At 37.0% G+C, this 24,593-nt stretch overlaps 2 long non-coding RNA genes across 3 annotated transcripts in view; one reads left to right on the top strand and one right to left on the bottom strand.

Moving 5' to 3' along the window:
- The window catches only part of LOC136254613 (uncharacterized), a 522,347-nt gene that overhangs the window by 316,231 nt on the left and 181,523 nt on the right, over positions 1-24,593 (top strand). The window lies entirely within an intron of this gene.
- The window catches only part of LOC136254624 (uncharacterized), a 39,855-nt gene continuing 20,257 nt past the window's right edge, over positions 4,996-24,593 (bottom strand). The window contains exons 2-3 of the long non-coding RNA XR_010700581.1: positions 23,059-23,104; positions 4,996-5,092 (exon numbers count right to left, since the gene is read on the bottom strand). This is a non-coding gene — a long non-coding RNA (uncharacterized lncRNA). The remainder of the gene's footprint in view (positions 5,093-23,058; positions 23,105-24,593) is intronic.

The raw sequence follows: 24,593 nt of genomic DNA, 5'->3' as shown, positions 1-24,593 counted from the left end.
TCATGTTTGCTTCCCGGTACAGAAACAAAACAAAAATAGTCCTGCTCTCCACGAAGAGGTGAATACATTGCTTTATTAAATTTGAGCCTTTCTTTACTGTTTACTGAAGAAATTAAAACATGCGTAAAGTTACTTTTTTAGCATGCATTTTTACCCAATGTATTTCAAATGTAAAACAGAATTATGCAAATATGTCAGGTTTTCATTCAGCAGGTCACATATTAATTTCCATACAGAGCTCCATTTAGTTAGACTAATAGAACATAATGAAATACTCTATAATCAAAGGGCTCAATTCTACTGTGGTATTAAAAGTGATCTAAGGGCACACAGGGGTTACCAATATACTGCATCGTTAAAATATTTATCAAAGTTTCTTGAAAATACAAAAGTTACGCATAAGCTATAGACTACATGGGCCTGCCAAGTTTACTGCAAATTGCTGTTAGGCAATATGAGTGATATTCAACATGATTGCTACACTTACAATTATGTCTACAACATTGCTCAACCAGCTGAATTTCAGTAATTCTCAAAAAAGAGTCTGTCACAATATGCTTGTATACCTCAACAGAACTTTATGCAATTTCATAATTATATAAGTACAACACAATACAATTGTAGAAACACACCCTCAAGCACTGTCTTCCAAACTAATACCACATATGCCATCCGGAGATTACACATATCTTACAAAATGATTATGTGGATAGGATGATTCGCTTCTGTGTAGGGTCGAGCGATATTATTGTTTTAGTAAATATCACCCCACTTCGTGGTATAAGTAAACATACATGTTAGTTAGTGATACTGTACACATGCTAGTACAACATGTATGTATACTATATGTACTGTACATGTGTACATATAAAACTTACAGTCTGTTCATCCAAAATGTCATGATCACATATTCAGGCAGCAACAACATAAACAAATAGAAAACAACCATTCATTCAGTATCAACACATATTGTATTTGTACTATGTACAGTATGTGTTAACAAATTTTAAACAAGTTGATGTAATTGTGCTACTTCTAAAAACAGGAGCTAATGCTACCCTTATATAAGGAATCAAAAAGCCATTGATAAAATATACTGTACAAATATTATAAATACATACAATTGATTCATTACACCTGGTTTGCCAGGGCCACCTTTAAATGAAGTGCAGTGTATTTATAGTGATCTATGTATGGTTTACCAATATACTGCACTGTTAAAATATTTATCAAAGTCTCTTGATAAAAAGTTAATGATAAAAATGCAGAAGTTATTCATAAGCTACAATGGGTGTATAATAGACTTGATGGGTATGCCAAACTCATTACAAGTTGCTGTACGGAAATTATGAGTGATTAAGAAACATGATCACTACGCTTGTAATCACACTTCTTCCTGCTAAAACATTGTTTAAGTAAACCAGGTGTGCACCCACAGCCAGCCAAATAACTAGCTGAAAGTGTATGCAAACTTTGGTAAAAATTTCAAAACAAAGCTGATGCTGTGTTAATTACCTCTAAAAATCAGGCACCAGCTAATACTATACCTTGAATTAAACAACTCTTTATCGAGACAAAATCCGACATACATGTAATAACACACTTTTCAAATTCTTTTTTGTTAAATAGTTATAATCTACTCAGCCAAGTGTATGATCTGGCAAAGTTGCTGTCTTGAATGCCACTAACTTTTGGCCCTACAAAGTAGTAACAACAGTGAGGTTTATTTTTCCACTACATATAGTACAAAGGTAAAGGCAAATTCAGTGAAGAAAAATTGATCACGTACTATCACTTCAAGCAGATATAAAGAAATGTCCATACGTATACCTTATGTACAGTATACTTTTGTAACTGCAACAAAACAAAGATTTTACAACTCCTCTTGAGTAGGCAATTAAGAAGGTTATTTCCTGTACCTTAAAACTTGTTTCTTCATGTGGGTGTGTGGACAAACATGCATACATGCAGACACATGGATTTTCCAAACCAATTTTAGGAACTTGTAATACGCATGGTTTATAAACTTATCACAACAAACTACAGTATACATCATCTAGATAAATTGTAAGTGGTATTGAGAGAGGAATCAGTAAACTATTAGCATCAATATAAAGGGGATAGAGTAATGGGTTGTTATGGTACTGTGATATAGGCAGAGTGACCATTTTGTATCATGTGATCAAATAAAACACGTGAGCTGCATTGTCGGTACCTGTTGTAGCAGGTGGGTAGGATGTACTCTTAATGCAAGCAGATTTTTGTCCTGATTACATTCCAGAGATATTAATGCCACATAAGCTGACACTACAAAAAGTGGAGTCGGCATTTTATCCCCAAATACGTAGTTGTACTACAGCATACCAAATCACCTCATTACCCATACAAGTGAAGCCTAGGTTGGACAGGTAAACTTGCAATTCAACAGCCAAGACAAATCATTCCAGTGTACATATATGCAACACAAACTAGGCATAGTAATTAAGACAAAGCCATACAATGCCTACAAGCACCTTTTTGCTCAAAATTAAGTATATGGGAGTCATAAAAGTTTGAAGGCATCTGTAGACTATAGAGTAGTGCTGTGCACCCAATACTACAGCACCTGTATACTATGGTGCAAGGAGCTAGTTAGAGTTAGAGACTGTAAATTCTGGTAGCCACCATATGCATAGATTGCACAGACTAGCTAACAGGCCACCATATAACACAGCTTTTACAACAAAGAAAATATGACTGACTATAGTACGTTCGTGTTGAGCTGAATCCTAGGTTGTTGGTTAAGAAGCCATACAAGATCAAAGGCTTTAAACATAATGTTCATGATGCATTTATTTGTAAGCCCATGTTACGGGTGCGCACTTAATTGTTGAGAATATGGCGTCCAGTGTACTGTCAGCGAGTGCGGAGCGAAACCCTCTTGGAAAGAAGTTCAACAGCCAAATGAAGTATCTACTTATGAAACTATGGGAGTACTTTAAGCAAGAAGCGAAGAAATGTAAAATTTCTATCAACATCACGGAGAGAATCTGGAAAGCCACTGGTATTGTATGTAATGCCTTCTTTGGTGGGTTTTGGCATACATTACACCACGCAGGGATTTCAAGGACATCATCCATTGTAAGAGTTACAATGGAGCACCGCAAGAAAGGCGGTTTATCTACACCAAGAAAAAGGTACAAAAAGCACTTCGCACAAGCCCGCTCAATTGTAATCGCCAGGCACAAATGTTCACGAGTCCATGTTGATGCAGACAGTTTTGACCCAGATTCCATCAGACAAGAAATGAAAAAACTTAATAAAATATATATTTTTTTAAATTGTGCATCTGATTTCCCAGCTCCCAGTCTGTAGTATGTGGCTCAGTTTTATCACTAACCCCATTGGTCAACCAAAAATAAACAAATGTCCATACATTAAAGCTGTTTGTTCATGGTTTTGACAGGAATGTACCTCAAGTTCTCCTCTACACCCACCCCTTCAAAGCTCTGTAGAGAGCAAACATAAGCATGTGGCAATTATTAACAACTTGCCAGATGATGAGCACTTAATTTCATTAAGTCCCATGTTGATACGTGCTTTGGTTGTTGAGTTAGCTGCGTCATAAGGATGGAATACAGACAGACAGACAGCTTTATTAAATATTTAAGATCTACTTGGGACAGTGTATAGTATACTCTGACAAAATTTCAACCGCAAATGCCAATAACATTTGTAGTTGTAGCCCTACAAAGTAGCAACAACAGAAATATTATTTGTACAGCCGGGAAATGGGGAATCAGTTGCTGGGTAAGTTTTCCTTTCTTCATGCAATCGCAAATTCAGTGAAGAAAAATCAATCACGTACTACCATTTTGAGTGGATGCTAATAACTTATGTCACCACAATAAAACAAAGACTTTTGAACTCCTCTTGAGTAGACAATTAAGATTATGTCCAGTAGACTATTTCTTCACTAAGAACAAAGCATCCAAAAAATTTACAGAACTAATTCCTTCAACCTAGCATAACTCAACTATGGATAAGGCTACAGGCTTGATTTCTTTACTGTTCAACATTGTTTAGGCCTGAGCTGTGCCTTTTTGCCAGCTACAATGCAAACGTCCCTTTGACCTCCTTTGTGCCTCCTTTCTTTCTCCACTATCACACAGGTGCTAATCAGTAATGAATTGTTAGTACAAAAAAAGTATTCAAACAATCGTATAATGAAAATTAGAAATTGTATATTTGAGTAGGATTAAATAAATGAAACAAGGGTAGTAATCTACTGTATGTACACTTACAGCTACACTATAGACATTTATTATTGAATGGTTGCTTCAGTATTGGTGTACTATTGACAGGCTGTGTATGACTGAAGTAGGAATTAAATGTCTACTGCATGTAGCTGCAGGTGTAGATGACCTTCCTTGTTGCATAGCTTTTCTATCTGTATGATTCCTACTCAAATGTTCAAAGGGACAATGTCACAATAGAAGCTAATCAAGATCTGCTGTACGTACAGGGTGTATATCATTGAATTAATTCTATAATTACAAGTGAATCGATTATGCAATAATCGGTTAATCAATCAGTTGTTATTGAGAGTAATTGATAATCAGACCATGTACGTATGCAATAACCAATAATACAATTGGATCACATGACCACAGAATTGTATACAGTTTTGGTCATAAAAGTACACTAAATGAGTGAGGAAGCCGTTTACTATTTGTTTGTTTGTTTGTTTGTTATATTAAGCCACTCTTTCCCTTCCTTAATTCTTATGTCAAACAGTATGTTTGATTATGTATTAATATAACAAAATAATCTAAAATGTATAATAATCAGTTATGTACAGTTGGTCCAGGTCACACACAATTCAGACTAATAATAAAATATAAAACACCTACTTTTACAGTAAAGGCAAATTAAGATTCAAGCACATCTACATTATCACAATAACACTAATATATGACAGTGTGAATTAATTATTACATGACACACTTACAGTAAGAGGAGCATCTGGATCAATTCCTTTATCATCAAGAATTTGTTGTAACTTTAAAGGATTATCCTTTTCTATAGCATCACATATATCCTCACTCTCATACTATAACATCAAATAATACAGAACACATCTACACTACATCATCATGTGATAATCCTTAACATCATCAACTACACATCAACCATATGGTAAATTACACTCAGTGTTGTATGTGTATCAGTGTTTGGTGGTGAGGTGGTAATTCAGCACAGCTAAAAAATAACTTTGGTTTCTCCAAAGAATAGAAATACGTAGCCATAAACATTCAATTATTGTCAGCACTCAATCATTAGCAAAGTACGTATTACATACATATTTTAAGTATTTTGTATTCCACAAACTTTTCTGCTCACAGTTTTTCACCACTAGCACATAATGTAGACTGCTTTACTCTTATAGCACTTTTGTGGTAAAACAGGCAAATTACTGGTATACGTACATAGGAAATTTGCCAATGTACCGTATTCGTACTACGTATGTACATCTATGTTTTTAAGCAGATAAGTGACACTGGCATGCAAAACTATATGAGGACTTGTTCAGATTTACCTCATTACTGTTGTAGTAATTAAACAACTTGCATGATTGGGCAGCTACCACTGTGCATCTGAAAAATGATATTACTGACACTATGCAGATAGTATGCACTGAGGAACAGTGTGTGCAAATGCTTCACTGTTACAATAATCCTGCTTGTATCCTTTTTCTCTATAGGATGCATTACCTTAAAGTCATATAGGACATTTAAATGATGACGTTTAAACACCTGGGGTTTTGCTTGAGTTCCAATGTTGTATAACAAGAGGCATATGTGTCACTACAACGTTAATACAGAAAGTGCATAGCACAGAGCAAATTGCTTAATTGCCATGCAGTGACTATAATTGCAAATTGTGTATGCACAAGTTTATTTCTCTTCATTGTCAGTAAGGTAAACATCATGTAGAAACTCATGCTGTGTGTACACCACCTGACATGTAGATACGTGTATACAATTGCCTTAGCTTGAATGTAGTTTACATGCTTATTATTTCACTATACGCACTTAAAATATACCATAATAGTCTTGTACTTTAAAGCATTGTCAACATGAATATACACAAGACATGCACTGCTTGGTTCCCAATGTATTAACTATTATGACCCATTTTAAGCCTAAAGATGTCCTACACTTAATGCATGTACCAATGCTTTTGTTGGTTTTCTACAGCACAATGAAGGTACTGGTAGGAAAGACTCACTGAAAAGTTCCTATCAATCCACGAACAAAATGGTTTGGTGTTTGTACCCTTAATTGAAGGTCATGTAGAATCTGAAATGGTGTTAATTAAATGTACAGCCTGCAGGATAGTTACTACTAGCACCACATACACTGTAGTTTTCACCTGTGTGGTAACCATATAGGTATACACAATACTATAGTTCTACATACGTACATGCAGCGCTGAGGTATAGCTTACCTGCATGTTCACATCATTTCAGTATACTTGCAGGATGGCATAAAGCAACCTCATGCTCTTTAAAAGAAACTTTACCATGCATGTTATATACATAGTTACATGAGTGGTGCTGGTGTTTAATGCTTGGTCTCTGTTCCATTAAAATGTTTAATGTAGAGACGGTCCTGTACTAGGGCAGGCACCAATGCTAGTGTACACATAAAATAGAACATGAATATCACTTAATCCCCAGTGATCCCCTCCACCCACCCCATCAGTAGTTTCTACAGGGTCATTGGGCTCATGTAAAATATTTTCACTAGTACTGGGATGAACCACTTAGATGCCTGAGCCTTGTGCAGGTGAATCCTCCGGGGGCAAGGCTAGTAACCCACAGGAGGTGTCATGGAGGGAGGTTGTGAAGCCATAATGACTGCAACACCACTAAATGAGACAAGGACAGTTAGGCATTTGCTTCTCCAGTAAACACCAAATTCCAAATAGATATATAGTGAATGAAATAGAAATTTAAAAGTGGTATGAGTTATGCTTTTTCAATCATAAAAATTCTACAGTAGGTGAGTGTGCACTTTCTCCAGTTTTTGGTACTACCTACATAGCTTTTTCTAGACTTAAGGTTAATCTGCATTCTATTTAATACCCACTTGCATGCATCTGTTGTAGTGATGCTGTGTATCTTATAAAATGATTATCAGGTACTGTAAGTACTGCATATCATAATATTATTATGGACTAACTAATGTACCAATTACTAGTATGTCTAGCTGATTAGTTGTGTAGTGAGTAGGGGTACAGCCAGAATCCGGGTCTGGACTGGGCATCAACAACTGTACACTGTATACAGTGAACCCTTGGTAATCCAAACCTCTTTGCTCTCAGAAAGTGATAAAAGTGTTCAGATAAGTGAATTGTTTAGATACCTGAAGCCCATACATTTATATACAGAGCCCTGTTGAAATACTCTAATACAGTATACACTTGTACTCAAAATACTCTAATAGAACAGTCATTTCCAATTTCAGGGTATGGATAAACAGGGGCAGATCCAGACTGTTTAAAAGGGGGGTTCCACTCTGGAATTGCAACTTCAGCAGTCGAACACCAAAAAAAAGTCATCACTTGCTGACAACAGCTGCCTCTCACCATAGATACCCTTCCTTACCAACTATATTTTCGCCACACTTAGCCTGCTACACTACTCCCCTTAAGAATGCTGTGACTGCTCTATTAGATTATCTCGATCTTGACTGCTCTATTAGAGTACCTCGAGTAAGAGAGGTGTTTTCAAAAGGGAGTTCCATGAAACCCTTTGAACCCCTGCCCCTGATAAACGAGGGTCAGATAACTGAGGGTCTACTGTAGTATACATCAAAGATTGAAAGATACAATGTACTCTAATAGAACTATGCTTAAGCCAATTATGTTCTGAAACTGGCCTGTTATGCTTTTGAGTAATGCTCAAAAATCCAGCCTGTTATGCTGAAAAGTTCAAAATCAACCTTGAGACTTGACTGTTTTATTAGAGTATACTGACTGTCGTATTACAGTAAGTGACTGCTCTATTAGAGTAACTCGATCTAACTTCCATAAAGTGTGAATATTTAGTCAAGAAATAGCAAAAATAATAACACTGCGAGGTTTTTGATATGAAATGCAGTAACAATGTGCAGTATGTTCATGTTGTGCAGTATTTTTGGTGAGCACATTGCACATTTTATTTAAAATTCTTGAAAATCGTCCTACTATGCTGGCATAATGCTTGATGCTTTTGCTGGCCTATTATGCTCCAAATTATGCCGACATATTTGGCGCAATCCTACAGTAGATAGAACAGTCACCCTAATACAGCAGTCAAGCAAATATTTGCTATTGTATTAAACTGTGGAAACCAATCTCATATTCACTTTCTGAATCAGAGGGTCCAATGTTTGTAAATTTACTTGGTGGCATATATTTAGTAGGAATCAAAATACCTTCTCCCTGTCAAACAACTACCATATATGTACAAATTTTGGAGGAAAGTCAATTTTGCAGTTGCTTGGCTATCCACAAAATTTTTGCCCTCAAAAGTTAACAACTACATGTACAAGGATTGGTTCAATGCTATTATTATACAATGTAGGTAACCTAAATGGAAAACAAGTGATCACAAAAATTATGTACCTCGAAAATTAGTATGTACTTGTATACAGCATTAATTATATTGCTTAAATCATTCTCAGATTCAATCTCAAAGAAACTAATTTTCAAAGAACAGGTGTGTGACATTCTCTAGGTTGGCATGCTTCACATGCTACTGAGCCTAATTTTCTCCTCTCTTCTAAACAGGATAGCCCTTGGCGTCACCTAAAGTCTAAGCTGCACTCCTGGTAGTGACTATTAATAGCTTGATTTTGTCCTTTTCCCTTTTGTAGCTTGTCTTGGCATCTTCCCCATAGTCAACATATTAAAATTTAGCTAGATAAGTATGTCATGTGATCTGTCAATCCATGATCTACTAAATACAAATACCCTAGAAAATAGTGAACAGTTGCCGTATAGTATAAACTTTGGTGGTGAAAAAAAAAATTGGCGAATTTGGCAAATAGCATTCAATTTGCCAAAGTTTTTTTCGCCAATTATATTAGATGATCACAAGAGCACATTAAGTAACTAGAACTTGAGATGAAGATCAGCTCGTACCATCGCGCAATGAAGATCGAGCTGACTTTAGAGATCTTGATCTTGCTAGAAATGTGTCCCACAGTTGTAAGCACTCCTTGGGATAGCATTTCCACTGAACCGGCATCCAGTTTGGACATCAGTTAGTTCATCGCCTCGTGATGGATTTGGCCAAATACTTTGATATACATGATAACCTCTGCTACTGGAGTTCAATGAAAAAGTAAACACAGTCGCTCTCGGCATTGCAGGAGATAGAGAAGCACGCCTTTGTTAGCACGTCATTCAGTAGATGAGTAGTAACTACAAAAGTACTGGCTACAACAACAATGCTAGCTACCTATACACTTACTACACTACTTAACTGATGAGTTGACACCTTGTTGTTTATCCTTACGTACCGTACAATAAAAACTTTGGCGAATATTATTTCAATCGCCAAAGTTGTTTCTGCCAATTTTTTCAACAGAGGGTTTCATCACACTTTTTTACTGCCAATGTTTTTTACTATATGGTATACCCAAGAATGCACAAATCCACTAATTACTGCTAATATCTTTGAGGCAAATGAGGCAGCTACTGTACCTTAGTAATAGAAAGGTCAGACAAAGTTAATAATAGATCAATCAAAGGAGCAGCCACGTACACTGCATACTTTAATAAAACAAATACATTGCTTCACCTACAGTAGCAAATTTTTACACTTGTCTTCATGTGCATATGTCAAATTTAAAAAATCCTGACAAGCTTCACAAGTGTGCACACCGTGGCGAGTGCAATTCAAAAAATATAGCATGGGGGCGTGGTCAAGAAACAAATATAGTAATAAGTGAAGCCAAGTGCTATGTTTGGCATGAAACCACACCTGAGTGCTACATTATCCCATCCAAATAGCTTATAGCTGAAGAAAAAGTGCATGTCCAAGTAAAGCAGAGTTAACTGCGACAAAAAGTGATGATATCATAGTGCAACCATGTGTGAGGTATGCAAGTTGTAAATATAAATCAGATAATACAATATTATTGTTGAAGTATTAATGAGAACTAGCTATGTGATGCTGCTAGTCTTTAAGTGTGTGAGCATCTTCATAAATGCCACTCAAATTTGATTCTCAAGAAAGCAAAGTATATATATTCTCTGACAGCAATAAGAATTTGGCCGCCTTTCCTTTGTTCATAGCATTGCCGTATATGGGATAGACCGCCAAACTCAAACTATTTATTTCTATCAGAGAATCTATACACTTTGCTTTCTTGAGAATCAAATTTGAGTGGCATTTATGAAGATGCTCACACACTTAAAGACTGGCAGCATCACATAGCTAGTTCTCATTAACACTTTAATATTGTATTATCTGATTAAAATTTACAACTTGAATACCTTATACATGGCCGCATTATGATATCTTCACTTTTTGTCACAGTTAACTCAGCTTTACTTGGACCCGCACTTTTTTTACTCATCTAATTTTACTTTATAAAATTATCAATAATATCTTACAAGTTCCAACAAATTATCTACCAACTCCATCACCAATTACTACCACCAGATCAAGAAATGACATGAAGTTCCTCCATTATCAGCCTACTATAGACTGTTTAAGTATTCCTTTTTTCCACGCACCATTCCCGAATGGAACCGATTGCCCTCAGATATTGTTCATGCCAATCAATTAGATAGTTTCAGAACTTTGTTGAACAGATACTATAATTCATATTTGTAATTGTACTTGTAAATTAGCTTCATGCCCCAAGTGGGGCTAATCAAATATATAATTATACAACCAAGTACTAAGAATAATGCGAAATGCGGTTAAAATTATGTCATTAATAATGAATGAATAAATAAATAAATAATGAATAATGTTTGAGAAAACTACGAGGCCTAGAGACATGAACTAAGCGGGGATAGATTTGCCTGTGAATGAAGGCACAACCATATAATAAGTACACCTGTTCGTGCTGATGACTTTACCGTACGTGTAATTCTATATAACACCCGGCACCACACCCTTGTTTAATTACAGATTGCTCAAAGGAGAAGATTAGTAAACGTCTGCGGAGAGGCCAGACACCACTTTACTGGTAAACAACAACATTACAAGTATGTTTAAATGTTTGTAACTCTGTATTTTGTGAGCAGGATATGTGCTCCAGGCGTCATGCAGTGAACTGACAACCAGCTGATGACCAGTTGGGATACCAGCTGATGCACAACCAGCTGGAACAACAAGGTAATGAGTAATGTAATACTTGTACCGGTAGTTGTATTATACATCTTCATCCTTCATCTGGCTTGCTAGCAGCTGGAATTATTTTCCACTGGACTTATCTACTACTCTACTGTGAGTCTGTATAATAGCTAAACTAGAAGCCAATACAGTGCTGTATATACAACAATGTGTAACTATCTCCTGTATGTTGTGCATGGCTGTATGCATAATATTATAGACTGTGATCACTGTGCCAATGCCACACCGCTGATATACTGGCACATCACCTGTGGCCTCTAGTTACAACAGAGTCTGTTGTGCCATATTGGCTTGATTGGGATCAATTGTTAATTGTACATTCACCATGTCCCTGGTTATGCATAGATCACTTCACTGCTGAGTCATCTTGAGAGACACGTCACACCTACAATATATAGCTACTTTCAATATAGCTTGGTTTTTGTGTAAGTTGTGTTTTAGTATTGTGGTTTTCTGATGCCAGTTAAACTCCCTTGCCTGTGTACGTATGCATATGTATCATTTCCACTGGTACACACACACTGCTCTGAGTGCTGCCTATGGCACTGTTTATACTTGCCCAATGGGTAGGTTGCAACGTTGGTGTATGTACTTGGTTGTATGTGACGCAGTCCTAGTAATAATAATAATAATAATAATATAAGCTGTTTTAGATGGGATTTCAAACCTTTATGTTAGAATAAGCATACTCTTACTGTTGAAAACAGTAGGTAGGTTTCCATGGTTTTGACAGAAACCCCAGATTGTAGTGACAGAATATTAAAATACAACTGTAATTTTAATGGCATGCAACTGCAGTCCACTAACATCGATTTTAACTAGTAAACACTTAGTAACACTTTACCTTTCATCTCGCATGGCTGCCCGGCATTAAAACGCTCAAGATACTCTAATAGAGCAGTCACAAATCAGTTCTATTATAAATACAGCAAGGCTGGTTTTGGGGGGGGGGGGGGGGGGAGTAGGCCATGGCCCACCCAACATTCTCCCAACCACAGTTAGGACTAGTATGTTGTAGAAGCCATACAATTATGCATGCAGGTCTGCTGCTTTTTTTTACACTCGACCTTACCAAAACATCTTGTAAATTATACTAAGCACTAGTCTGTACTGCATAAATAGGTTGGAGGACTTAGATACTGTGCTACAAGTCTACCAGTCTCTCAAACATGCGAAAAAGTCAGGAGCATGCATCAAAATATTTGTGGGTGCCTTATTGTTTATGTGGCACAATTTAGGCCACACCACTGATACAGTAACAGTACTGTGGTCATTATTCATCTAGCATCTGGCCAATAAGCTTAGATTGAATGCTAAGACATGCAGCTGTTAATGAACGAATTCAGTTTAGTTATTAATTGTAATATTGGATAACTATATGCCCAACTGAAATTAGGCTAAATATGCTTCTAGATGGCATTTCCTAGGTGATAATTTTAAAATGTTTCCTGAGGGAGCATGCCCCCAGATCCCCTAGCAGGAGCATGCTATGCATGCTGAGTGTACTTCACATAATACCTACCACCAACTATGGATGGCCCACCCAACCCAATTTGGCCAGAGTGGGGGGCGGTCCTGTACAGCAATCAAAGTTACACAACTTCTGCATAGCATTGCATTGTGTAGTTAAATTGCTAGCTAGAGTGACTGATTGACTGCTGTATTAGAGTGTCTCAATCCACTTCAAGCATTGACTAATTCAAGCAGAGAAGCCACGTCCCAGTACGAGCTCTTATGAAATTAAATAAGAATGGTACATAAATGGCGAGTGTGTCCAGAAACAACAGAGGGGCACGTAATTACGTCCTATTGTAAATAAACACCTTTAAAATTTATATTACTAACAAATAAGCATACCCGAATAGGCTGTGATCTTAGTGGCTGTTATCTCATTTACCGAAGGTTTCTTGTGTTGAAGAGATTGACACAATTGGTGAGTTTAACCATACATGTATTTGTGTTGTAAAGCGTAATTATAAAAGGCGTAATTAGCACATACCATGCATGCCAGATAACATGTATTTTGTACAGTGGAATCTCTATCGTGACAGTATAGCTACAATTAGGGTTCCACCAATACAGGAAAATACCTACCGATCTGATACTGATACCTAGCAGTGTTATTCACCAATACAGATACCGATACTGATTAGTGACCATTAAGGAAATACATGAAAACGTTTTATTAATGATACAAACAAAGTAGCTAATAACTATGCAGCTACACATATACACTTCATACAGTACATTATAGTATCATGTTAAACATACTTTCATAACAGTCATAGTCCAAAGCCTGTAAATTTTTATTTAGAAAAATTAAATTACTCAACTTTGGTTGGTGTAAGACGGTTACGGAGTTCAGTACATATGTTACCTGCTGTGCTAAAAAGTCTTTCAAAAGCAACACTAGTAGGTGGAGCACACAGGTAGCGTAGAACCAGTTTAGTTAAGTGAGGTAAGTTGCCTTGATTTCTCTTCCAATATAATAGGGGATTAGACTTTCTTGACTCGGTTGGCTGTTTCAGGTAAGCATCTACCACTGATTGTGTGGATTCTGGGGAACTTTCAGTCTCTGAATTATCATCCATCAGTTCATCACAAAACTTCCACAACAGAGATGATTTCTTCTTATTGGTAGTACTACTGTGAGTACTGTCCACTCTTTGGCATTTGGGGGAAGCTCTTCTTCTTCTTTTTCAAGTGCTTCATGTGCAACCATAAGCATTTGTTTTGCAAGAGCTGCTGAAGATGATAACAAAAATACTTCCTGTTTAAATCTAGGATCAAGCAGAGTAGCACTAGCATAATATTCATTTGACTCCATGTGCTTGTAGCATTCCTTCAACGATCTCAGCACTTCCCTCTTCATTTTCATCATGCCATGGTCACTATCAGAGACTTCAAGTGACCTCATTATGCTGTTGACCACTAGAATAATGACACCTGCTGTTGCATAGTTGCCACTTGCTTCCCGAGTGGCTTCTTCATAAATTTGGAGGATTTTGACTGTTTTCTCAGCTAGAGTCCAATTTGAGTTGTTTAGTTCAATAGGAACTTCAAGCTCTACTCCTGCTGCTGTGATCACTACGTTTAGTTCTATTAGCCTTTCCAGCATGTAAAATGTTGTGTTCCACCTTGTGGTTTCATCTTGTATTAGCCTTTTTGGAGACAAACCTAACTGCTCTTGAAATCTCAAAAGAGGCACTGAAGGGCTACATTGGAATGTTTATTTTGCCCAACCAGTTTGCGAGCCTTTGCTGTTAGCTCCACTACAACTGGTTGAACCTGACAGCCATCTTTAACTACTAACTACAAGGTATGTGCCAGACATGGAATACTAGATAAGTCGGCATCTCTTAATCCAGCCACAAAATTGCTTCCATTATCCCTCACAATAACATGAATTTTACTACTCAAATCCCATGATTCTAAACATTTGTTCATTATATTAGCGATATGCTCTCCAGTGTAGTGATCATTAAAAGGTGCCGCATGTAAGCATACTTGCATCTGAGTAAAATCTTTTGTAATATAGTGGTACATTAGGCTAATGTAAGAATCTTGGGCCACAGAACTCCAAATATCAGCTGTGACACTAATGTTGGACGTGGACACAAGGGTATCTTTTATTTTCGAGCTAACTTGGTGGTAAATTTGAGGAATAAGTGTTTCAGACACGTATTTGTCTGAAGGGAGCTGGTATCAACGCTCCAAAACTTTCATCAATCTTGTAAAACCAGTATGATGTACAGTGCAAAAAAAGGTGCACTGTCTAGAGCAATTATCTCACCTAGTTGTTTAGCTATTGCTTTAGTTCGAGGATGATCTAAAGAAAACGGCTGCATTTTAAACAATGACTCAAATAATGTTGGTTGTGCATTACTAACACAGCTGGTTTTACCACTCTCTTTCTCTTTCGCCAACTCCTTTTCTTTTGCTATCAGTGTAGTGTATTCATCTTGATGTTTGGTCTCAAGGTGGTGGCGCATGTTGCTTGTATTGTAACTCATTGCTTCTTTGCCACCTCTAGGAATGCTGGCTTCACAAACCAAACAGGAAACCTTACTATCATCGGTGACATTCACCGCAAAGTAATCCCACACACCACTATGCTTTACACGGGCAGCCATATTATAACTATCACGTACCACATGTTAGCAGTTTTTTATTGTGGTCTCATCGAGTATTTTACCATGTAGCTATAACAAAAAACAAGGAAAGCAGTTTTACTCATAAGTTATACTTATGATATGTAGTTATATCAGTACCGAGGTGGCTTAATCACCGATACCGATTGTTACTAAAATAACAAATATCAGTTCTGATACGATACCAATCCGAATATCAGTGTAACCCTTATTAGACATTGGACCAGAGTGAAAATTATACTGCTACCTACGTATATATTTGGAGGTTGTCCGGAGATGACTTTGTAGCGTATGTATATCTCAGTATCTTGATAATTAATTCTTCACTTATAGTACAGTGAAAACTGGTCATTATTGCAGGGACAAAATTTTCTGGCCTAGCTTATTAAAGAGGTGGCTGAATTTTGCAGCCGTAAGCAATTAGTATGAAGCATCTGCAAATGCAGCTGTTCTGGAGATGAATTTAGTGTGCGACAGCGTGTGAGACTCGGTGCTGGCAGCAAGGAGGCAACCAATCTGTTAGAGTGCCAAAGGCACTGCTCCAGATGTAGGTTATAGGATCACAGATGAGATTTTCCAAGTTGGGTGTTAGCCCAAAGTGTTAAAATTTTCACTTTTGTCCTTATAAGCTTGGGATGAAGAAGGTGATGAAATCATTATCCATAGGATATATTTTTAGAATATCCGTTTCAGTTTTACTATATAGTAGCCAAGCATAAGACAAAACACAGTATTCCAGTGGTTTAGTGGTGACCACTGCCTGAGTAAACTGTGGTGAGATTTCAGACTACTAGAAGACTTGGAATGCCTTCAACACATGAAATGCCAAATATCTAATGCCTGGCTTTCATCCACAGTGGACCTGTCTTGGTGGCCACTTGTACAGAAAAGTTGTACAGAAGGCTGCCTCTCTAACAAGGACAACTTTTAAATTCTCCTGTGAGATATCTATATGGTTAAATCAGTGCCTTGCTAAAGCAACTACCTGCTTATTAAGCAGAGGAATTTTGGCCCAAAAGTAACCATCTTACTGGACCTACTTATCTGATTTACTCAGGTATATATGGTAGCCATATCAGTATACTGTCTAGCAGTGACACATCATGAGTATTTATGTCACAATGCATTACGTTATCATCTATCTAAATACAATACCTGAATGTGTCATTTGTATACAGAGCAATCTGCCATAAGGTTGGCCATAAAGTAACCTGAGTGAGGTTTCAGTGTATATTGTTAACCATCAATATTGTTCATCATTATTAACGGTACGTACTTATACAAATTTTTACTTTTCGTAACTTTCCTCTTCAGGTTTACTGATGGGCATTATACAGTATTGTTGACTTAATGTGGTGATTTGGAATGCTAAAAAAGGTACGTAGCATTTCTTGTATGCACATGTTGTAATGTGTCCACACATCTTAATTGAAGGGGCCAGTGACAAAAGGGGACAAGTGCCATTTAAAAGATTAGTTGACCATGTAAATGGAATTTTGGGACATAATTGAATTTTTGTAATTTGCTAAAAGTTATATTGAGACTGCCATGAACTCTTAAACTCTGTTGTTTACTTAGTGACAATATTATTCACATGGTTAAACCACGCCATTCTAATATTTAGAAAATGGACAATCTAAAATGGCACATGTCCCCTTTTCCACTGTCCCCTTCAATTATAATCTCCTACATAAATACTCAGTTCTATTGTGCCACTGGGTCATAAGTGGGTTGAGTCAGGACATTTGGGTCACATTTTGTCCTGGCCAAGTGGATCTCATCCTATGACAGATGGTACAGGATCAGATCATGTGAATAAATTACAGTGGAGCTTGTCTATTGCCACCTTTGCTCAATAAGCAGGCAGCAATGTATAAATTCTCACTTTGGAATTGGCTTTTTGAGAGAGGTTGTCTTTCTATACTGGTGGCCATTAAGACAGGTTTCCTTGATTGTACTGATGGAGTGTACATACTAGAGATGCAACAATATCCTGTACTTAGTGTTGTTTGATAATGATGCAATGGAAACTATGTATCATTGTACTTAATATATACTGTTGCAACTCTAGTACATATTTATAACAAGAATGTTGTGTTAACTGTTTAGACATACTGGAGCCACACCCACTCATCTGGATTCTACAAATGGAGTCATACCAACTCGTTGTCAGTGTACTTACTCCCATTGCTTATCTGTGTTTGGATAAATATGTCGTCGTGTGAGACCTGCTACCATGGTAGGTCACTGGAGAAGTGGAGACATTATTTTTACAGCACAATCATTAGACTATAGAAAGGTGAAATACTCATATTTGATTGGCCGTTTACAGGGATCTAATTTCTATAGATCCCTGCCCCTCAGGCAATGTTGCTAAACTTGTACATTAGCTATACTGTTATACAAACATAATTCTTTTTGTACTATATTTGAATAAAGAGTTACAGCATACTGTAACAGTAAGTAACATTAATACATTATAGATATGTCAGCCTGCCAGCTAGCCTATAAGATATGTATACCTGTACTAGAAGTATACTCTATTATTGAGTATCACGTTTGAGAGTAGTTATTAATAGTTATAGATCCATAATAGAAGTTAAAAACAGGAGCTGTACAGTGTCCAATGTACTCCAATGACACAGAATCGTGAGTAATAGTATTACTGTCAACCTCAATGTGTGGGCTTTGGCTATGTAATCTTTTCTTGCCATTGCTTAAAATGTCAGACATTTATTCAAGCTGCTCTGTTGAACTCATTTTATAACTTCTGACAGCTTCTAAACTCCTGTGACCCGTTCTCTCCATAATCTGTTGTTCATCCATGCAACCAGATTGGTGCAATCGAGTAGCAGTCGTTGCTCTTAAGGAATGATTAGTGCAAAATCCTGAGATGCCAGCTGTTTACACATACTTTATTGTGTCCAACTGGTAAACCAGCATTCCCTTTCTGGTTTAGGCAATGGTCGACTATTATACTGCTTATAAAGCCGTACAAAACATCTTTCTGGCTGGTCAACATTGGCATGATGATAAACAGCCTTGGGTTGCATTTTCCTGCCTTTCAAGCCCCTAAGAAATTCTTGGATATATCCTCTCTATATTCTAACTAGGTTCTTTCACCAGGTTTTTCTATCAAACGAATTTGAGCTGGGTTGTGACGTAGGTTTCTGTGTTCTTCACCTACACGGAGAGAAAAGTAAAGCCCATTCATATCAACCATTGTGTTTAACAAAGATTGTGGCGTACTGTCACCTAAGATTTGTTTCTGCCAGAGTATCTCTTCCTCTTCAAATGAGAGCGGGTCAGCTTTTCTTAGATTTGTTCCAACTCCTGAAGCCTGCAACCATTTCATCTCAGAATCCAGAACCATCCAAAATCGTAAAAACCCTTGTTCCTTAAAAAGTCAACATTTTGCCTGCCAATAGCTCTGAGGAACCTCAAAATTCCAGCACATATGTGATGAAGACTGTTGGGAACAAATTCATTTCCATCTTTTGCTCTTTTTTCCAGTACAAATGCACATAACCAATGCTGCAGTTCTTCAACCTTCATGTCTATGAGTTAAGGAATAACATCTCCAGTTGTCTCAGTTTGGTGTTTCACCCACTGTTCCCATAAAGTAGCACAGTATTTTGTGTCCACTTGGGTTCTTTCTGGCACTAATGTCTGAACTGCATCATTGATTTCTTTGCATAAACAGGCTTCACAAATATTCTGCAGTTGGTAGTAGCTGATTTTGTGTTCTCTTGTCTCGTCTTGTAATTAGCAGTTACTGTAACAATACTAGTGGCCCGTAGCTCTGCGCTGGGACTAGAGTGTGTGCAGAACCTAACGTCAGTTTGGTAGAGCCAGTATGTATAGTGTTACTTGCATTGTCGAGGTTTCTCCACTCTTCTTGTACAGCTTCACGAAAAAAAATCTAATTCCTCTTCCATAAGTTCAGGTAGCATGGGTGTAGAATTAATTATAGTCACCCCCAGACTAATAATATCCTTGTACTGCATGGATGTTCCTTCGTCCGGAATAAATTGAAGCAGTTCGTCACTACGGAAGCAAAGCAGTTCTTTTCTTTCTTGTTCGGAGGGAAGACTTGTCATTACAATGTACAGATACCCAACGTATAATGGTTGTCAAGGTGAGCGAGCTATAGTCTAAATTAGTTAGACATTGAACCAATGGGCTCCACAGAATTTAGAAACCCTCTGGCCCTTAGTAGCACCCTCGTGCCACAGACTAGGGTCTTTCGGGTTTGTAAATCCCATAGACTCGTATAGTTCGATGTCTAACTATTATTTATATTGTACAATTCTTACTTTTATTATTGTGAAAATTGTTGGGTATTCATGTTTCCTCTGTATGCTGTAACTACATGTGTACCCATATAATTTTGTGCAGTGGTGCTATAAAATGCATGGTCACAATTCTAAATAAATGGTGGTTCTCCTTTTTAGGCTAGCTAGCTACTGTACATGCACTAATTGAATACACATACAGCTTGTTTCAACATCTGGAAATCGCAGTTGTGCTCTGTGTCATTCTTTAAATTTGCGCCCTAAGAGAGCAAATCACGTGAGGGTGACTAAATTCAAATTTCAAACTAGCCATTCTCAAACAATTGTATAGTTTTTTGCACACTTCTTTATGGCTACATGCACTGATTAACTACACTTACTATTCACAGCCCAATAACTGGTCACAACAGTTGTGTTCTGCATCATACTTTAAAATTCTTAAGCCGTTGCCTTAGAGAGCAAATTATGTGGGGGCGACTAAATTCAAATTGCAAACCAGCCATTTTTGAAAACATATGTAACAATCTCAATGAAACTTTTAGAACAGTTTAAAGACACATTGCCCTACATGCCAAGCAAGTATTGCAAAAAACAACAATAAGGGTTTTGTATATGGCCTCTAGGCCAACTGAGGATGACTGAAACTTCGTTTGGTACTGAAATTACAACTGTAAGGTAATGATGTATGGAAAAATTGATGATGTGAATGTTGAGGCAATTGAGAGAATATGGAAGTGATAGCAGGGCAATCAATGTTCAAAATGCACAAAGGAACGCAAGGAATATGCTTGCGGTTGTGTCTAACCGTATGCGAAAAACAAAAAGAAACCTTCCCTTTGATGTCAGCAACCTTGATCCTGAAACAGTCTATGTGGATTTGCTTCACTGCTTGTGTGGTAGTTACTAGTAACATGATGAGTTTAACTCTAGAGTTTCAGAGGGATAGCGTAAATGATGGGTGAGTTACAGACAGGCCGAATTTGACAACGTTCGTTCCTGTAAAATCCTCACTTGTAGCCGTCCCGTCATTTATTGTCTGCGGTGTGTGTTTCTGCTTTACTGGCTGTGCGACTCACTACCGTGAGTCTTGATTCATAGTGTAAGTATGGTTAATATATGAATCTGGAGTTGCAATCAAGAAGAAGGTAACTGTTTAATACATTTTATCATGACCTATAAATGGCAGTGAGAAAACTAACGTTTACTCATGATTAGCAGAAGGTTAATTTTCAGCAATTTGTGATCCGTCAGATCCAGAATTAACTTAGTAGTGGGACAGGAGGGTGAGGAAAACAACTGAGGAAGCTAGCTATGGTGTACATGAGTAATAGACAGTTTGTACAGCTTTCTAATTGTTGTTCGTGAGTGTGGCCATCAATACGATAAAGTTGAAGGTGTCAATATCAAGTAGCCACTGAAGAACAATGATGGACAGTTTAGTAAACAATTTAAGACTGGATTGTATGTGGAATTACAAACATTTGTGTGTTGCCATTAAATTGTTGTTATTTTTACTATGGTAACATTGTTGATAACTTTGTTAGTGGGGGTAATTGTGGTGTTCCAGTATCTATGTGGGTTGTGCTTATGGTTTATGTGTGCTTTATTACCATTCAAAGGAAAATAAAGCACACTTTCCCCTTTGAACATAGATGGCATCATACATTAAATACTAGTTAAAGCACCTTCACCTCGTGCTGTATTAGTCTCTCGCCCACGCCCTCATGCTATTTTTCCCATATTGCACTCGCTACAGTGTTTAGCTGGTTTAAAGTGCTTTCTGGTAGTCTTGTTCAGAGTGTACTCGGACTATGTCAGTTTTCCACCATCAGACAATTGGTAAGTGTCTATATAGTACAAGTTTGGTCATAAAACAAACAGATAGTATCGTTTTGGCTACACTGTACTTCTGGTGATTTAAAATGTTACCCAGTGATGGTGTATTTTCCATACACAGTAATGTATAGTGTTGCACCGATAATCGGTTGAATAATCGGTAATAGCCGATATAAGGTGGTTTCACAAGTATCGGTATCGGCCATGAAGAGGAAATTATTTGTCGATAACCTAAACCCACATTCAATCATTAATGACAGTAATAAACACGTGACAATATTACAAGAAAGCAGTGAATGCAGAGGTAAGTGGTAAACATTTATTTGCTGTACCTGTTTATAACATTTAGGCTTGTTTATCTGTGAATAGTGTGGCTGCAAGGTTGTCGGCTGTCCACGGAATTACCCAATCACTATTTGCAAAGGGTCTGGAATCCCACAAAACTCCATTTGAAAAGCTGACTTAGGTGTTTTATAACTACTTGGCTTTCACTTCCATGAAAGAGGTTAGTGGCATGCTGGTAGCAACCATTGTAGAATTGGCCACCCACGCAAGTAATTAAAATTATTACAAATAATGTTATACACATAGATAAACTTTAGATGATTTTTGCTCCACCTCCCCTGACCTATAGAATTGAAGAATATCGTTAAATATCGGCATATTGGCTACAGGAATGGGTGAAAAATCGGTATCGGTAAATATGAAAATATGCATATCGGTACAACACTAATAATGTACTGTCCTTTCAGTGTTGTATGGAAATAAATAACAATGTTATTTGTTTGATCTTCGCCCACGTAAATGCTTTAACTAATGGTTGGAACACCAAACCTCAGGGGGACATGTACTACACAACTTCTTTATCACACTAGTACACAACACATACTATAGAACTTCATGTGGTACACTATGATCAGTAACTTATACACTGTACATGTATTAGAGATGCAACAATATATCAATATATCGCATATCATATCGTTTTAAGACAATATCGCTGTATCAATACAAAGTCAAACCGTATCAATATATCACGTATTGTGATATATCAACATATCGTGGCTTATTAACATATGGCTGACAATCAAATTATTGTACATTGTGGTTAAATTGAGTAGTATGTAATGCTTCTCGAAGAAAATTTAGCTCACTTACATATTTCTCTCAAAAAACAAAAAACAACATTTGAAACAACATACTGTATACCATTGCTTAGATTCCACTTTGTATTGCGCAATATATTGCTGTATCATGATACAGCAGAGGCAATATATCGATACGTTTACACACTGTATCGTTGCATCTCTAACATGTATATAACATGACTAAATGAAGTGTTATATTGAAATGTTACCAACACACATCAACTCACCAAGTTTGGCCTCCATAATCTTTTTTGAGCCATGGGTACACGCTACCTACAATGACATACAATACATTAACTGATGTACATACACACATGACTAGCAGTTACGTATAACATACAGAATAATGAGAAATACACTATGCACCATACAGGCAGCTAGCCTGCTAGTATTATGGAGTTGCATAAACAAATTTCAGCTGTATATGTACAAAAGATTGAGGAACATATTCTTTGCGAATTTTACAGTTTCTTTACTATCCACAGAAGTTTCATCCACAATTATCAAGATTAGCTCTATGCCGTATAATACAGTACTGCTCAAATGTAACGTCATCTTGTGACAGTGCAAGCAATTAAAAAACTTGCTAATTAAAGGGTATGGCACCTACTTTGTTTGCGAGTATTCATCCCAAACGAAACAGGATGAACACTTGCCAGTGATACGGCTGTCACACCCTTTAAATAGCAAGTTCTTTAATCACTTGTACTGTTGTGAGATGATGTTACATCTAAGCAGTACTGTAGGTAACCTGATCAAGTGAAAAACAAGTGACACACAAAAAGAAAAGTGCAAAAATCTTAACCCAGAAAAAAACAGTGTACTTTGAAAATTTGCACATACAGTATACAGTATATTGTAATGCTCATGACTAAATCAGACATGGAACAATAGGAAGCAATCACATGTAGCCCGGCTCTTTTATTCTCACGTCACTTATCGATTAGAAATTATATGAAAATGAGTGCTCAGGTGCTTATAATTTCTCTAGCTCACCAGAAAACATAACTCGGCACATCCATATATTATTTTGAAAAACTGTACTGTAGTAGCAGAAGCCCATAAGTGTCTTGCAGTGCTTATGGGCTACTACGAAGTGCTTGTAGCTATGTAACAATGTGTAGCTAAAAATCTTAATTATGTAGATAAAATTTATTTGGCAATTAAAAATCTCTTAATAGACGTTGCTACTGTAGCTGGCTAGACCTTGAAATTCTGTCACCAGCTAATTATTATGGCATGTTATGCCTGAAAATGTTAAAGTTATACATGTACCGTAGGTGTGATGTTTATGATAATTAGATGGGTAGCTGTATCACTGACAATGTGTGGTGGTACAGATCCTAAAGAATATTGAACTCTTTTGTATATAGTCCAGTATAAGTCCTTATAAACACAAACTGTGTTTCCCAGTCCGTGGGATATGAGCTTACCAATGTTAGTCATACCTTAGAGTCTGGTCACTTTCTAGGCAACAAAAGGACATGGGCGGGCGGATGATCAGGACTTCAGTACTATAGGCTCTTGTATATACATTTTAGCTACATCAGTAATGGTGACCGGATCTGCGAAAACCCGACATAATGACGCAAGCCTAAATTTTCAGTATAAGCCATTGATTTGCAATGGGTAAAATATTTGCGTAATCAGAAAAAATTCATAAACTTTTTTAACGCTTTGTTCTTTGTGAAGGAAGGGTCTTATGATACAAACCTGGATATCATTTTATTCGCCTACTCAAGAGGAGTTCACAAATCTTTGT

Source organism: Dysidea avara, chromosome 1, assembly GCF_963678975.1.
Source record: "Dysidea avara chromosome 1, odDysAvar1.4, whole genome shotgun sequence".
Lineage (NCBI taxonomy): Eukaryota > Metazoa > Porifera > Demospongiae > Dictyoceratida > Dysideidae > Dysidea > Dysidea avara.
The sequence above is the reverse complement of the archived record's forward strand: the minus strand, read 5'-3'. Positions and strand labels throughout refer to the sequence as shown.